Source organism: Gavialis gangeticus, unplaced genomic scaffold, assembly GCF_001723915.1.
Source record: "Gavialis gangeticus isolate Ggan-Ray unplaced genomic scaffold, GavGan_comp1, whole genome shotgun sequence".
Classification (NCBI taxonomy): Eukaryota; Metazoa; Chordata; order Crocodylia; family Gavialidae; genus Gavialis; species Gavialis gangeticus.
Genome location: NW_017728992.1, coordinates 60,636,405 through 60,650,503, shown reverse-complemented (window position 1 = coordinate 60,650,503; position 14,099 = coordinate 60,636,405). Strand labels below are relative to the sequence as shown.

At 45.2% G+C, this 14,099-nt stretch overlaps 1 protein-coding gene across 2 annotated transcripts in view; it reads right to left on the bottom strand.

Annotated features, from left to right (window-relative positions):
• Positions 1-11,421, bottom strand: part of RNF144B (ring finger protein 144B) — a 132,134-nt gene extending 120,713 nt beyond the window's left edge. For both annotated transcript variants that reach the window (XM_019523352.1, XM_019523358.1), the window contains exon 1: positions 11,319-11,421. The gene's annotated coding sequence lies outside the window, so the exon portion shown is untranslated. The remainder of the gene's footprint in view (positions 1-11,318) is intronic.
• Between the last annotated feature and the right edge of the window lie 2,678 nt (positions 11,422-14,099).

Here is a 14,099-nt window from a genome sequence, read left to right as displayed (position 1 = left end):
ATCACCCTGAAATTCTTGGATGGAAAGTACTGTACAAATGTTGATTATTGCTACATTTACTGTTTAAAAACAGTTGTGTTTGTTTTATTTTTGAAAAGAAATATCCATATCTGAACAGTTTCATGTTTTTGCTTTGTTTCCTATTCGCCCAGGAGTGGTCCAGAGGAGCAAGGGTTAACAGACAGAATGAACAGGATTCAGAATAAGGCACCAAAGATGATCTGTAGTTAGGTAAGGAGACAGCCCCCAAGCTGAAGCTTGTGAAATAGTCCAAGACCCTAAAGAAAGAATATCCCAAGGAACTTCTGGACAGGTGCAATACATGTGTAATTAAAGATCAGAAAGATCACTATACAGTAAAACACAGTATAGTAAGCTTTCCCTGAGTGCACATCTATACTTGCACCTACTGGGAGCAAATTTGCTTCTGACAAGAACAGTTTGGGGCAGGGACACTCCTGCCCTGCTCTCCTACTGTATGGTAGCCTGAGGGAGCTCCCCCAAGTGCCAGCCCCAAGCTGGCAGAAGGCACCAGTGTCAGGCCTGGGCTCCAGGTGGTGGATGGAGCTGTCCCACATCGAGGACAGCTGCCTCCCAGGCCCACTCCTGCCCCAGACAGCTGCCTGCTGTCCAAACACTGCTCTGATCCCACAGCCAGGGCAGGGACAATGTCCCCTTGCCCCTGCAGCAGACAGCTCTGGCCCCCAGTGTCAAGATCAGAGCTGGGGGCTGAGACATTGTCCCCTCCCACGGCACCCACCTGCAGCTAGGGCCGGCTCCAATCATGGGAGCTCGGACAGCGACAATTTCCCTGCTCTGGCTCCATGATCAGAGCCGGCCCTGGAAGCAGGCAGCTGCTGGGGGCAGGAACAATGTCTAGTGACACTTCATTTTAATCATGGAAAACATGGATTTGGGGTTTTAAAGCAGATAATGTGTGGGGGGGGGGTTAAATCAGAGAATTTGCCATTTTTAAACAGAGAAAACCAGGCTCCTTGCTTATGTTCGTATGTTCAGAAGAATGGGAAATTTCCATAGTAGAAGATAGGCATAGCTACTAATAGATCATTCCTAGCAAGTGCTTATCCAAAGTCTTTTTACACACTTCCAATGATGGAGATGCTACAACTTCCCTAGGCAGTCTACTCCTCTGCCTCACTGTTCGAATAGTGAACAAGTTTTTCCTCATAGCCCTTCCAACTCATTTTACTGCAACTTGAAGCCATTGGTCCTGCCCTCTGCAGCTAGAGAGAAAAGACATTCTCCCTCATTTGTATGGCAGCCCTTCAGATATTTGAAGATAGCTATCCTATACCCTCTTAAATGCCATTTTTATAAGCTGAATGTAACTATTTCCTTCAACCTCTTCTCATATAGCTTGCCTTTCAAGGCCCCTGTCATTTTTGTTGCCTGCCACTGGACCCTCTCTAACTTCTTGATGTCCTTTTTAAAATGTGGAGCCCAAAACTGTACACAATACTCTAGATGAGGCCTAACCAATGCTGAGTAAAGAGGCACTATCACACTTCCTGTGTCTTGCAGCTAGAGCTCTTATTGATGCAACCCAAAATAGCATTTGCCTTTTGTGTGGCTGCACCATGAGTAGCCTATATATTTATATAGGTATCAGGTGAACACAATATTTTATTGATGTATTTACAATTTTAAAGTCATTTGGAAGCGTACTGGTGCCTCAATCACTATAATAAAATACATTCTAAATACCTATACATTTTCACGCTTGATTTGGGGCTTTTTATAACGGAAAATCAGAACTCCCCCTGCCCTCTTTGCTCACCAGGATGCAGGTCCCCTAACCCTGCTTTGTGGTGCTGAGCATCCCTGATATGCTGGTGCACTGCCCATGCCATTGCCCCTCACTCCCAACCCACAGGCCCCTGGGCCCCACTGGTGCTCCTCACTCCCTCCCATAACCCCCTGCTCCCACAGCCCTGCCAGAGAGACCCCCAGCTGCCAGGACTATAGGGCCAGAGACCCAGGTCCACAGCCCCCTGCCCCACCCAGCAGCACCTGAGAACTGGCTGCTGCCTGCAGGAGCCTGGCTCCCCCTCCCCAATGGGCAGCAGGGCCAAAGTGGAGCCTGTTGGGGGGGTGGATGTGGGCTGCCCACTATGGGCTCAGGGCACCCCACCTTGCTGCCCTCCCCCCAGGGCCTCCAAAGCCCAGCGGGCAGGATCCAGAGCAGCAGGGCAAAGCGGGGCCAGGCAGGGAAGCTCATTGCCACTGATGGAAGCTCTGCACTACCATCGCAAGGTGCCCCCCACCTGCCTGGTAGCAGCAAGGGGCATAACCCCATGCCACCACCCCCACTGCTGTCAGGTGGATGGGGGGCACCTTGCCATGGTGGCACAGAGCTCACAACAACAGCAATAAACTTCCCAGTTGACTCTGCTTTGCCCTGCTATACTGGGTCCTGCCCATTGGGCTGCAGAGGCCCCAGAGGGAGGGCAACAGGGTGGGGAGCACGAGACTGAAGCGGGCAGCCTGCCCCCACCCCATGCACAAATCTGGGGAGTAGGGTTTACCTTCCTCAGGAACCCTGGGGGTTTACTATAGCCAAGGCTGGGGATTTTGACTGGGATGTGCCAGGGCTCCTGCTAGGACTTAAACACAGAGGTTCTTGGATAGAGGGTCTTGCCTCTCTACTCAGGGTTGCCACGATTGCCATATTTGGGGTCAAGAAAGAATTTTACCCCATGATCAGATTGGTACAAACTAGGAGAGGCAAAGAGGATTGCCTTTCTCTGTATTGGGGGTGTGGCCCTCTTTCTTGGATCTCTGTATTTTAACATCCCTCATAGCAACAGAACATCAGCCATTGATGTCACCCTGCTTTGTGTGTCACAGTTAAGGTATTATGTCTTATGGTTGTGTGACAGGATTGCTTGGGTAGTTTTCCTAAAGAGTTAGACAAGGATTTGCTTGAGACTGGACAAGATAGCCTCCAGAGGTCCCTTCCAGCCCTATTTTTCTATGATTCTATGACAGCCAACAGAGAAAAATTCATACTAGATCAATCAGATACTTCGGAAGGAAGGCCCATCCAACTTTAATAGCTCATTGAGCTAATATTGCTCAGGCACACCAGTTTCTTAGCTAACAGCCCATAAAAGGGCGTTGGGGCTACCATCATGTGTGGTCACCTTTGGCTCCCCAGCCTGAATGTCCCAGATACCCATTTGTACCTGAGTCAACTGAGAGCATCCTTTACCACAAATCTTGATCTGAGACCTCCACAGCCATAGGGAGATGTCTTAGTTGCTCTGTCACCACACCCCTAGCTCGAGCAAGTTTCACTGTATTCTTCCAGTTTGAAAGTCTGAGCCTTTGCAACCATGTACAGCAAATGATTTTAAAGTTCACAACTGGTGCATTTGTCACTTACTGTACAAAGATTATTAAAAAAAATTATGAACAACTACAAAGAAAACTATAGTATTTTCTATGCATCCTGACACACAAATGCACTCCATCTTCCTTCTCATGATTTATGTTGTCATTAGAAACCTTTAACTATATTACAGTCAGCTTATACAGATGGGTATAGTTTATTTTATATTTAGTCATATATACTTTTATGTGTGCACTAAATCTTAAGAAACATAATATACAAAAAATGTTTATACTACGTTAACTGTAAGATTTTTCATGTCACCAATGGGCCTATGTGGGCTTTCAGGTTTTTTGTCCATAAAATGCTAATGTTCATGGACAAGACAGATTACATAAGGGACCAGTGCAATTTCCTAAAAAAGCTCCTGGGGCCTCTATATTAGAATATGTTCTCACTAATTTTATTCACTGTAGAGATGAAAAATTCTCTAGCAGACATACGCTACCACTGAGATATGCAATAAAATTTTAAGACGCATTAAGAATATGCCCATATTTAGAAGCATGTTCACAATTAAAAATACACTATTTTTAAAGGGCAACAATTCTGTGGTGTTTACCAACCCACCCCTTTCAGGAAACTCATCATTACAAAGTTATCAGAACACCTGCATTTCAGTGATATCATACAATGACCTTTTATTCATCTATAGCTATTTTAGAATGTTCATTTTCACTGTTGACTTCAGAAAAAATGGCTATGGAGTGAGTGCCAAGCTATGCCTCAAAGCTTTGATTGGATTTGTTTATGGGAATCTTTAAAAAGCCATCCAAAAATCACTAGTGCTGCTGTCTAAAAGCCAGCAGCACATTACTGCTCATGTACTATGATCAAAATCTTCCATCCTGTCTTCCACAGATCAAGCAAGTTTGCATGCAGGAAAGAGGATATTAGAAATCTTTGCAAGAGGTCCATCACTCCTCACAGAATCCATACTTGTTGCAAAGTTTGTTTGCTTTCCCCTACTTCAGAGATAGCAGAAGGATGCCGGCAAGGAAGGTTTAAGATGTTTAATGACTTTTTGGCTGTAGGGATACTACTGATGTTATGTTGAGTAAGGAGTGTTTGGAATACACTTGTGTTTTAAATGGTGCCAAGGAGATGCCATAGAGCAAAGCTAGGGACTACTCTCATAAGTCAAAACGAATGAAAATGGGCATATACCACAGCTATGCATAATTAGATCCTTGCTTCTAATAGTAGCCAATAGAAAATGCTAAGTACAGGGGAGTATTTGAACTGTCACACCTCTCAGGAGCTTAACTGCCTGACTCACGCTGTAGGATGTGTTTCTCTGTATGCTGGGGGGTGGAGAAGCACAATATTTTTTCCTTCAACCCACATGAGATTTCCTATATGAAGTCAAGTTATTCAGCCTGAGCACTGCAGGGAGGATAGAAACAGGATTCCACTCTAGTAAGACATCTATATAAAGAAAATGTTTCATCCTTCTTTACAGCCTATGTAAAGAGACCAAACATTCTTTTCTTTAGAGCCTCAAGAAGCTGCATGTGTATGTGAGGTTTAGTGCTAATCACTGCTGCTCATCTTACCCCATAGATATCAATGGATTTGATGAATATCATCAAAACCACAGAATTCTGTTAGCCTTTCCACTTCCACCGGTAAATGTGAAAATAATATTTCTCTTTTTTTTTTTTTTACAGTTATTTCCAGTTTTATTAGCAGACAATCAGGATCCAGGTTGAACACACTACTCACAGCACAGTATGTCCACCAAAGTCAAGATATAAGTTGCCTTTCTGAGTCTCCCTCTCACTTTTTTCCCAGCATTTATGGAACATTGTATCTTTTCTTCTAGAGCAGGGGTGTCAAACATATGGCCCATGGGTCAAATCTGGCCCATGGTGCCATTTGATCTGGGCAGTAGACACCATCCAGGGTCAGTCTGGATTTGGCTCACAGACTGGCTCAGCTACATTCATGCGGCCCACAAGGCCAGATGAGTTTAACAGCTCTGTTCTAGACTAATCCATGTCCTCAATTGTAAAGATTAGCATTATTTATCCTAAGTGATAAAAGGTGAAAAGGTATAAATTAGATATAAAAAGAGTGAGTTTCCCTAAATTTCCAAAAGTTTCCTAATGAAATTCGCTGACTTCTTAGAACACTTGTCATTCTCCCATACAATTGGCAATTAAGCCAAACACGTCTGAGGTATCATGAGATTGCGCACTCACAGGTACAGCTTTTGGGAAGAATGTGTCACTCATGGTTTGTGTCACTCATGGAATGTGTCACTCATACTTTACCATTTATCTATGTGGGACTAGCACACAGCACTAGGCTCCTCACCAATTTTTGTACATGTTATACCACCAAGATTCCTGGTTAGGGAAGCAGTGGGAAAGGGATTTTTCCCATGTTTTACCCTTTTTTTTTTTTCCAGGGATTGCTTAAGTGTTCTGCCATAAAGAGTCACTGGATAAATTGCATAAGCAGCATTAGCAGCAGAATCCAGATCTACTGTCTTCAAGGCAGGTGCCTCATTCCCTGGGCTACAGAGGGCATGTCTACACAACACCCTATGGCGACGTAGCAATGTGCTATGTCACTGTAAGGCACATTACAGCAACATAGCAGTCACATATATCTAAATATGAATGCCAGCTACATCGCCTTAGTGGCGCACTCCCCAGGCGTGCTGCTACAGCGAGATAGCAGCAAAATCCACCTGTGTGCTGTGTGTACGATGCAGTAACTGCCCATAATGCGCCATGCTTTATCACTTCCAAAAGGAAGTATTAAAACATGGCACCATAGCAATGTCGCCATATGGTGATGTGTAGATGCACCCAGACTACATCTTTCTGGCTTATTCTCCTTGTGATCCTATGAATCTTACATTCCCTTCTACATAGCTATTCTGTTTCATAGAAGGACGGAGGGACCCCTATTCAGCCAAAACTATAGTCTATTTACCCTAGAACAATTAGCAGATTATTCTCATATGGCTGTGCATTTTTGACATACAACATTATTCTTTAAAAATTCTAAACTTTTTTGCCCCACATTTAACTTAAAGTACATTCTTCCTGAAAAAGTATACTTTCTGTCAGCACTAAAGTCCACCCCCCAACCTACAAGTGAGAAAAATGGTTTTAAAAATATTTCAAATAGAAAGAGTGCATTTTAGTTCACACCAGCAAAACTTGAAAAGGATCAAACTGACTAAGCTTTCCAAAACATCTGTCTTTCGTATTCCAGTTATACCTAATCAGATAGAGTTAGTCATATAAAACAATAGACAGAAATTATTTGAAAATATCGTCACAAATAAGAGTACTAATTTAATTTCTTAGGATTCTTACAATTAAGATTAAACTAGCTATTACCTGCAAGTATTCAGATAATTGCTATGTATTCAAAGTGTTCATGAACATTTCATAAAATTTTAATAGGTTCATAAGTCTGAAATTGTACACGAAAAGCACATTATCCTCCATTTGTTATTTTTCTTCTTTAAAAGGTTTAATCCTGAAATCAAGGAGGGGATATGTTAAATAGTTAGCCAGTTATACAGCACTAATAAGGGATAATGAATTCCAAAAAGCAAAGTGAACAGTTCACAACAACACAGAGACTGAAAGTTATTCTACCAATACTTACAAATAGAAAATACATTTGCAAAATGCCAGACTTTGTTCAAAGAAAAGAGACTAAGGGCCAGACCCACTTTGTTCACATAGGTGCCCACATATGGACCTTGGTGCACCTAAACCTTAAGTACCCTGCCCAGGTGGGTAACCCAATTTGATCAGGTTTTGTCACTGAGGGCTCCCTGCCAAACCTGGAATTGTCATCAGGGCAGAAGCTCTACCCATTTGTTCCTATTTCATGTGCGCCCAAACCTAACAGTTAGGCAAAGCCAGCGTCCAGGGTGTGAAACAGTCTGCTATGCAAGAACAAGTTTTTGGTGGTTGCCTGGGAGTCAGCAGGTAGGCAGCATAGATAAGGGATTAGTCACCTCCAAAGAGTGAGTACTTCTGAAAGTCCTGTGGCTCCTATGGTGGCCAACAGCAAGCTATGTGTATACTTGAATATACAACTGATTCTTAAGCACCCAATTCACACTACAACATGGATGCCTCTGCACATTTGTATTCTAGAATACTACTCCTGCTTTTGTGTATAGGTGCGTAACTGATGTGGCAGGAATTGTAATGCCCATCTTTCCCATGATAACCTATGAGATTAAAACACTTAAGCAGAGAAACCTGGATTCAGTTCCTTCCCAAGGAATTTCAAACCCATCTCCCAGGTGTCCTAACCAACAAACTATAGACTAGTATGGACAACTTTTCTTTCCATTCTTCCTTTTGAAGCTTGGCCACTGAATAGTTAAGAAGGCAAGACTCCTGAGGCCAGAAGGAAAGCAAGCAAGACAGAGCCTAACTTGGTAGCCTATTGGTAACGGCACTCCCACATGAAAGGGGAGACACCTGGATTCTTGTTCCCAAGACTGGTTATGCATTTTGCATTAGACAGGCATCAGTTAAAAAACAGATATACATAGCAATATATTTAAAGATTTATATTTTAAAATAAATTGAGGATACAGGCAATACATTCTGGTATCACCTTCTCATGACCTGGTCTAACCATTCATGGGGGGACTGCTGATTACTCTCTAGAGTCATTTACTAGGCAAATAATTTGACAATCACACATTTTTTTCCCCAATAGCCAATTTTTATATTGCAATATTTATATTTTATACTAGCCAGTACTTTTGCATTTGTCAGACTGCTATACTTCAAAATATTTCCACAAGAATGGCAGTAGGATTTAGACAATTTTCAGCCAGGTCAAGAAAGGGGTATCCAAATTTACACCGAAAAGTAAACTCTGACACTAAACTAATACATACATGCATGCATGCGTGCAAAAACAGGAATAATTTTTCTGAGGGACTACGGATGGAGCCATTTCCAGGTCAAATGCATGCTCATATAGACATACAGTCATGTCTATACTCTGTAGGTATCAATATACCTTCAACAACTCCTGTATAGAATCTAATTATTGGAGGGCTGTCTCATATTCATCCCCCAACCACTGTGGCAAGGAACTCAGTAGCAGGAGGCGGGCAGTAGGAGGGCAGACGGTGGGAGAATCAAGTGGCCTGACCCATGATCTTTGGCTCCCTACCCCTTACCCCTCCTACCACTGCCCCTGCCCATTATGCCTGCACCTCACCTCCATGGTGTCTGGTCTCTCTCGTGCCTGCCCCCCTAGCACTTGCCCTGCATTGCCTGCACCTCTCTGTCAGTTGCACCCTGTCCCCTCCACTTGGCTCTGCCTGCTGCCGCCTCCTCCCCGCCACCACTTTCATTCAGTCATAGCTCCACCTATGGCCCCACTCTATCCAGGCAGTAGTACCTGTGGTGGTGGTGGCAGCTCTGACCTTAGCCCCAGCCCTGAGCCAAATCCAGAGCCAGAGCTCGGACTGGAACTTGGTGCTATTGCTGCCACAGCAACATGGCCAGTGGTCAGGCAGGGACCACAGATATCATGTACTCCATGTCCTGGGCTGAAGTGGAGCCAGAGGTGTGACTGAGGATAACCAGCAGCAAGGCAGAAAGACAGGGAGATGGCAGTGGTAATGCAGCAGAGGTTGTGGAGGGCAGGGGGGTGAGGAGGGGGAGAAATGACTGCAACTCCAACCCTGAACCTGGGTTGGGGCCAGAGCCACGGCAGTCATCCCCAGCCTCCCAGCCTCGAATCCAGGACAAAGGGTTTCTTTCACCCCATTTTAAATGGTGAAAAAAAGATCCATCTCGAATTTCAGGAAATATGGTATTATCCCCTGACCAGCCCTTTAAGTGTCATTAGGTTCCTCATTGTCACTAGCCAAATATATAAACTACCTCCTAAACTACTCACACTATACTCCACAAGCTTTTTCCTAAAATTATACATCAGCCTTAGACTTTACATAATAGTCTTATTAGCTTTCACGCACACTTTCAGACCTCTTTCTGATAGCAAGAAACAGCAGTGGGTTTTAAACTGCTCCTTAGACTAATGTAATTTAGAATTATTGCAATAACTAGTTTCAACTCATCACTCTCTAAAATAAATTATTTTTACAGAATATCAGTATCAGTGAAAAATGTTAGAACAAATGATGTATACACACTCTACAAAGGAAGACCCGAAGAGGTTGAATGGAAAAACCCTCTAACTGCAAACAAAATTTAAACTATGGCAATGAGTACAGTGTTCCTCTAAAGCTTATACAGCAACTTTTCTGGCCCTATTGATTTCCCCCCTTAAATACTGCTTTTAACTATAGCTTTACTCCAAACAGTATTAGTTAAGACTGAAATAAACACAGCAAAGTAGATTTTCAGCTGGTGCAACCTGACGTAGAGCACTTCAGCTTCGCTGATTTACCCAACTAAGGTCCTCTCAACTACCTTGGCCCTTGTACAATTATTCACAACTTGTGCAAAGCGAGGCAAGCACTTCAAATCAAAATAGTTGCATTGCCCCCTTTTGTACATGTACTAGGTGTCCTGCAGGACAATGAAGATTTAGAACTCATTTATGCTTTATTAAAAATACAACTACTGTCTGAGAAAAATAACAGAGGAAGACAAACAGTCAAGTAGAGTGAGATATAGAAAACATTCTTAGCCTAAACTGCATGAAATTGACACATGAAGAAAACTTGAATGAACAGTGATCGGAAAATTACATAAAATTACTGGATTAATCTACTCCATTGGTGCCCAACCTTTTTGCCTGATAGGCTGGATGAGCAGTGTCTGGTCTGTCTGTGGGCCAGATCCAGCTGGGAGTCTTTATCTGGCACCCAGATCAGGCACAGCAGGCACCATCAGGCCACATGCAGGGATGTGGGGGGGGCAGGCCAGTCTTAACATGGCCCTGCAGTGGAAAGGAGCTTGACCTGGCCCTGCAGCAGGGAAAGAAAGCACAGCCCAGTTTCAATCTCGTCCCATGGAAAGGAAGGGGGCATGGCCAGGCCCTGATCCAGAAGTAGGAGGGTATGGACAGGCCCCACAGGACAAAGGGGCATGGCTTGGGGTTTAGTAATTTGACAGCAGGGTAGGGTAATTTGACATTAATGGCCACTGCTCTCCCAGAACCAAAGTTCCAGACCTGTGGAGCTCCCTGTGGGCCAGATGACATGGCTCCACAGACTGCATTTGGCCCATGGATTGGAGGCTGAATATCCCCAATCTAGTCAGATTAGGATAGCATCTCTAACATCACAAAAATATATTTGTTTGTAAAACAAAAGCCCATTCTTTTCCTGATTTAAACAGCATTATTTAATTAACAAAAAAGGGTTTTTATATTTCACCGTAGGTCAGGGGTTTTCAGCCTTTTTGGATCAGCGTACCCCTGGCGACTGGACATAGGGCAGTGTACCCCCGGCAGCCAGACGCAGCGCAGGAAAGGGAGTTGCAGGATGGTGCATGGTGGCATTCCATCCCTGCCCACCCATGCATACCCCCTAGAGGCTTCTCAAGTACCCCTGGGGGTACACATACCCCTGGTTGACAACCCCTGCCATAGATGGTAAAGCTTATCACTTAGTGTTATTGAATGTAACATGTAAGAGGGAAAGTGCCTTAGGTATTTCATTTGTAAGTACTACAGAAGTATCTTATGTAAGTCTGAAGAGCCCTCTAGTGACCATGTATACAAATTCCATAAGCAATGTCACATGACAAATATGACCTCATGGCAAATTTCTACTTGCTGTGTTCTTAGTTTAAAGGTGGCTGAGTTAGATTTGAGCTTTGGCACTAAACCTTCATGAAGGTTTGGCAGACTGAACTAATCTTACTGTAAATTATGGAGATTAAACTATGTATTTAGTTCAAGAATTCATACTGTATTTACTCACAAAACACATGCACCTTTCCCCCCAGAATCATCCTTCCAAAATTGGACTGTGTGTCTTCAATGGGGAAGCTGATTTTTCTTCACTGGAAAGAAAGCAGGGAGGAAAAGAAACATGAAGACATTGTACTATAATGGCTGCCAAAATGTCTGCTGCTTCTCTCTGTCCCCAACAAATAGAAGGGATAGAATACTATGTTAATCATCGCACAGCCACTAATGAATTTGCAGTAACTGTAGACTGAGCATTACATCTTGTGCCTGAAGCAGCAACTGATCTGGCTCAGGGAAGTGAGCTGCTACATGCAGTCTACAGGGTCTTGATGAGACTTGTGGTGTAATGCTTCACTATTTTACAACTTACATGAAGAACCATTTAAGTTTTAAAAGTAACAGATCTGCTACTGCTCTTGCAAGGATCAGGGGCCTAGCCTTGTTGCTGTCCTTCCACAACAAGAAATTCCTGATGCCTAGACCAGACTGTCTCCTGGGATGCCACACTTCCCAGACACTCTGTTTCCAGGAGGATTTACGTTCTGTCAGTCACCCATGACTCTAGAACAGTTTCTCAACCTGTGGGTCGCAACCCAAAAGTGGGATGCAAGAATATATGAAAATGATCTCCCAGCACTGGCTCCGCTGTTGTGGAGCTGGTGCTGGGAGATCCTTAATATATGAAAGGATCACAAACAGACTTTAAAAATAGATCAACAAACTTTAAAAATAGATTCTCCTTTAAAGGAGAAATACGTGGGAAATTGGCTTTTCCCTTGCAGGCTGGCAGAGTTCCAGCCTGCGAGGGATTGCTTAAGGCCCCCCCTACCCAACACACCCACCTCCTGCCCCACACACTGGGGATCTCCCAGTGCCACCCCCACAACCATGGAGCTGGCACTGGGAGATAAAGGTCTCCCAATGACAGCCTTGCTGTTGAGGAGCTGGTTCTGGGAGATAGACCAAGCCCTACAACAGTGGAGCTCAGGTTAGAAGACAAGGTTCTCCAAGCACCCACTCCCTGATCACAATCACAGAGCGGGAGGCTTGCAGCTCCCAAGGGGATAGCCCCTGCCCAGGCTCGGATGGTGGAGCCCACCCTGGCAGCAGATAGCTCCCAGAGATAGGGAGCAATCTCCTGGCTCATGGTGGCTGGCTGACTGGGAGCAGATTTGCTCCCAGTGAGGGGTCTACATGAGCGCTACTTTGCCATTAATTATCAAAAATAAACCTGCTACTTGCATTTGCAGGTAGCAAATTTAAATCGCAATCAACAAGGTTTACTGTTCAGTAAGCATGTGCACGTGTAGACGCACATGCTTACTGTGCAGTAAACTATGATACTGCACAGTAAAGCATCTCATTTCATATAGATGCACCCGCTGGGTCCATCCACACATGCAAGCATGTGCGCTTGCAGCAGCTCAAATAGAAGCGGTGCAAATTTGAGCAGGGGCTTTTTACCTCAGCGCACATGCTTGGACATGCACTTTGCTGTGGGGCAAATTGTGCCACTTGGGGCAAAACAACCCTGCCTGGCTCCTCCCGGATCTGCAGCTGGGAGGAGCTAGAGCCCAGGGCCAGCACCTGTGCTGTCCCCAGCAATATAAAAAGCTGCCATATCCTGGCCCCATCTTTACAAAAAGCTGCCCTGGCAAGTAGCTCAGGGCTACTTGCTCTCAGGAGCCTCTGGGGCCCAGACAATTGGTACCTGGGGATACTACCCCTTGTGCCAACTGGACTGCTGAAGCAACCCTGAGAGTTCCCTGCACCCTCTACCCACTGCAGCAGTCTGGCAGTGGGGGCTGCTGCCTGGCTGACCTGCTGTGCACCTGCCAGACCTGGATGGGGACTGCACAGCCAGTAGAGGCATCTGCCCCTCTGGGCCAGCTGCCAGTGGGCTGTGGCTGCACGGTTGGCCCTTGTGCACTACTGCCATGTGTGCCCCTGCCCAGCTATCTGGGCAGCTATTGCCCAGAAGATGTTCTGGGTGCGGTGGCCTGCTTTGAACTGTCCAAGTATGTCCTCCTGGCCCCACTTGGCCAGGAGGCCAGCCACCTTCACTTGGGTCCAAAATGCCAGCTCTGAGCAGGCAGGGTCCTGCCACTGGCCTCTCTAGCAAGAATTTTTGTGTTTCTTATTTGAAAACTGAAAAATCCCTTATAAAAAAATCCCAAAGTCACTCCGTAAAATACCCTGAAATCCATGTTCCTCCACTACTAAAACAAATGACCACTATATATATATATAGAGAGAGAGAGTGAGAAAGACAGAGAGACAGCAATCAGTTGGGCAATGTTTTATTACTATATACAGTTAAAGCAATTGGGAAGCCTAGCAGTGTCTCTATCATCATAATAAAATGAATGCTAAATTCCTATATGTTTTGCTACCACCCACCAGGGGTTACAGTCCCCCAACAAAGGCTATTTCCCCCCACCAGGGGCCAAATGGCCTCTTTAGGGCCTACCACCCCCCCTGCAGGGCGCATGTGCCGCACCCCAACCCCCCCAATTGCTACCCTGCCTGGCCCCATCACCTGCCGGCTCCTGCAGCCCCTTTGATGTCTGCCCCACTCAGCCCCATGCCCCTGGCTACCCCAGGTGCCAGCACTTAAAAAATAAAAAGCCTGTACTCACCCCAGGAGCAGGGGCTCTGCCTCTCCTGGCAGAGACCCCACCCTGGGCAGCATAGGGCAGTGGAGGGCAGTGGGGCCCAGCCTGGGGCCATCACCCAGCTCTGCTGTGTGGGCAGGGCTCCAGTGATCCGGACTGGCAGCTAGAACTATGGT